Here is a 4,246-nt window from a genome sequence, read left to right as displayed (position 1 = left end):
AAATAAAAGCAATAATGTACAAAAACTTATTATAACTGTGTAGTATCAATGAAACGCAATTAACCGCAATTACACAAATTGTCCGGAAATGTTGAACATGTTTGCAAACCTTATTGAATTATGTATATCACTTTACTCATCACATCACATTTGTTTTACTGTGGTGCAGGAAAGCTGGTATAAATATTGCGCTCCTGCAATAGCAAAGTAGTATGACTCTTAAATGATTTTAATAAAAGTGAAATGTTTTCCTCAAAATGTGTAATAACTAAATATATATAACACATCCACCCTAAGAATCTCAGCAACAATTTATAATGACACAGTCATTTGAAACTCACCTGAACTAGAAAGTACACATTTTACAATACAATACAATAATCAATTTTACCATAAACCTATGATCTATTATGATTTTATACATACACACACTGTATTCGACACGCCCTGGGCGTGTCGAAGTTTCCTTGAGCAAGACACCTAACCCCTAACTGCTCTGGCGAATGAGAGGCATCAATTGTAAAGCGCTTTGGATAAAAGCGCTATATAAATGCAGTCCATTTACACACTCACCAGCCACTTCATTAGGTGCACCTGTTCACCTGCTCGTTAACGCAAATATCTAATCAGCCAATTACGTGGGAGCAACTCAATGTATTTAGGCATGTAGACATGGTCAAAACGATCTGCTGAAGTTCAAACCAAGCATCAGAATGGGGAAGAAGGGTAATTTAAGTGACTTTGAATGTGGCATGGTTGTTTGTGCCAAACAGGCCGGTTTGAGTATTTCAGAAACTGCTGGGATTTTCACGCACAACCATCTCTAGGGTTTACAGAGAATGGTCCGAAAAAGAGAAAATATCCAGTGATATTCTCAGGGCGAAAATACCTTGTTGATGGCAGAGGTCAGAGGAGAATGGCCAGACTGGTTCAAGTTCTCTGGGTGAAAGTGCCTTGGTGATGGCAGAGGTCAGAGGAGAATGGCCAGACTGGTTCGAGCTAATAGAAAGACAACAGTAACTCAAATAACCACTTATTACAACCAAGGAATGCAGAAGAGCATCTCTGAAAATACAACACGTCGAACCTTGAAGCAGATGGGCAACAGCAGCAGAAGACCACACCCGGTACTAGCAAGTACCTAATGAAGTGGCCGGTGAGTGTATATATGGGGGTTTCTTCAACTAGGAGCACTTTTGTCCTTGTGAACTTATTTAAAAGAACTTGTTCAAATCACACTTACCACAGTCTCACAAGTTTATCTAATTTGTCTAATTTTAAGGTCCAAGAGAGGACACGCTGCCATCACAAGACAATATGGTCATTTTTGACATTTTTCTGACCCGTAATGAACAAATGTCATTTCCACCACAACTAAATATATGACTATTATTTTAAAATAGTATGACATATGTCACCCCATAATAATATATGACTATTTTCATAACTAGTTTTGCCAGTTGATACCTTTTTACAATTATTATACATTTGCCAATTAAATTTATTAAATGTCACAAGGACCAAACGGCTTAATGTACATCCACCACAATCTGAAATATAATGTTGGCTTGGGTAGATACTGTTTTGAAATAAATAAATTGTATTATTGCATTAAGTAGAGTATGATCTCCAAAATTGTGGAGAAATGTTTAATGTATGGTTGTAACTTTTTGAATATTTTCAAAAATGTGTGCGATGATGGAAATGACAGGGTGTTGCGGAAATGGCAATTAATGAACACGGATGTAGAAAATATTAAATTGAAAACAGTAGAAACATTTATTAGAAACATTTTTGTTGAACTGTCGTGAGACAAAACTGCTTTTACAATGCAAAATAATGGCAAGGCAAAATGTACATAAGCAATGATACATCAACATTACATTAAATAATTGTGAGAGTTGGATGTATATTTTTAAAATTTGAATTGGTCTCATAGATGAACAGTTGTGTATGAGTTACTGTATAGAACTTTAACAACACCCAGTGGAAATGTACCTCATACTTTCAATGCATAGTGTGCTTAAAATGTGTGTGTGTGTGTGTGTGTGTATGTGTGTGCATGTATCCCTGTCTTCCATTATGCAGAAGATGATTCAAAATGATAGTACATCTTTGGACTTAAGCATTCTGAGCACTGCACATAATGTGTGTGTGCGTGTGCGTGTATGTACGTGTGGCACGTGTGTGTGAATGTCTGAATGTGATTGAAGGCCAAATCTAATCAAGGGTTTGACAAATTTCTTTCCAGACTAACACTGCAATCTCCTTGTGCCGTTTGGTCACTGGTACAGGCTCAGGGATAAGTCCTATTACTTTCACGGATTGATACCAGATGATGTCATCTCTCTCTGGCCAATAGAATCACTGTAACCATCAGTATCTTGAATGATGCCCAGGTACACATCTCCGTCATAATTGACGGCACACCACTGACCTATAAGCCCCTCGTGTAAGTCCGGAATGTGCTGCATACCTAAATTGTGGGATGTGTTAGGATGTGATGTGCTGGTTGAGGGGCAAGCTTCCTCCCATGGCTGAAACATTGTGGTTTCTGGATTTAATTAATATATAAACATAGTATTACACATATCTATTTTTACAATCCATATCTGTGCCCTATCAACATAGATAGCTTGGGTTTATGTGTTAATACAATGCCTTTCTCATTTGCACCACACTCTTGTCTTTTCCACCACAGAGGGCAGTGTGGTGGAAATGACTGTGGTGGAAATTACATTTCTACAGTATTTTGTGAAAAACTTCAAGGTAGCTTGACATATTGGTAAATGGGCTGCATTTATATAGCGCTTTTATCCAAAGCGCTTTACAATTGATGCCTCTCATTCGCCAGAGCAGTTAGGGGTTAGGTGTCTTGCTCAAGGAAACTTTGACACGCCCAGGGCGGGGTTTGAACCGGCAAGACTGCCAGACAATCGGTCTTACCTCCTGAGCTATGTCGCCCCGTTATATACATATTAGCTTTGATTTGATAGCTAGCATATGATGCATGCAAAATACACTTATTTAACTATTTAAATCACAACACCCCTCCAGGCCAGAGTAAATTAGCCCGCCGTGGAGGGGGTCCCTCATGTTGTCCCTAAACAACTGGCACACTATCGACTGGGGCAGGTCCGCCTGTGCGGCTACAGCGCTGAACTCCATCGCGTAGTCCAAAAGTGGGCGCGACCCCTGGCATGTATCAAATAGTCTGTCCCCCCGCTGTCTACTGGACAGGGGGGCCTGTCCAATGGCAGGACTTGGCCTGGAGGTCCCCCCAGCCACCACCGGTGGCATGACTAAAAAACAAAACCTCGAAAAGGAAGGGGGGAAGAGAAGAAAAAAAAACTCCGCTGGGTCCACAAGTGGTTGGATCCTTCTGTCAGGGTGGGCGAGGGAATGGACCCAAACGCGGAGTCAAAAAAACACAAAATCTACAGAGTAAACGCTGAACCGAGAGTTGCTTTTAATCAGAACAAAAACCAAGGGAACAAAAATGAAGCTGCGCAGGGCAAGTCAAAAAGGACAAAGTTCTTGAAGCGCAAAAACAGAAATTCCAAAAAACAAAGCAAAAACAGAACATGGGCAGGGAGGATAACACTCACGGCAAAAACACTGAGTAACAAGAACGAGCACAAGCTGAAACACAATCCAATACGCACACAAGGAACAAACAACCAACAAGGATCCAGCACCTGAGTCAGGGAGAAGGGAACTTAAATAGACACGACACTGACGAGACACAGGAGGGCACAATGAACAATCAGGCCACAGAGAGGGAAGGGAAAATGAGACAAAAAACTATAATTTAACAATTGAAAACAATAATACAATTAAACAGGGGGAGCAGGACACAAAACAGAAGTGCCGCCATCTGGCAGCCCAACAAGGAAAGACAGAGGGAAGACACAGAACCATGATATTGATATTCTCAGTCACCTGAGGAAGAGTTTTTCCTTATATATTGCACTAATGCATGGGCATCATAGTCATCAAATGTGCTCTTTCAAACACAATTTTCGACTCTGTTTTACTGATGCCCTTCCCATAGATCTAATAATAATAGAATAATGATAATACATTTTATTTACCAGGGGCCTTTCTGAGGGTTACCTTACATGTTATTAAAGGGTTAGAAAAATGACAAGACACTGCACATACAGGACATAGTATTAAAACAGTTAGAAATGAGAAAACACTGCACATACAGGAAATAATATTTAAAAATAAAAATAAAATAAAT

This window comes from Anguilla rostrata, chromosome 3 (assembly GCF_018555375.3).
Source record: "Anguilla rostrata isolate EN2019 chromosome 3, ASM1855537v3, whole genome shotgun sequence".
In the NCBI taxonomy this organism is placed as follows: Eukaryota; Metazoa; Chordata; class Actinopteri; order Anguilliformes; family Anguillidae; genus Anguilla; species Anguilla rostrata.
Note: the sequence above shows the minus strand (reverse complement) of the source record.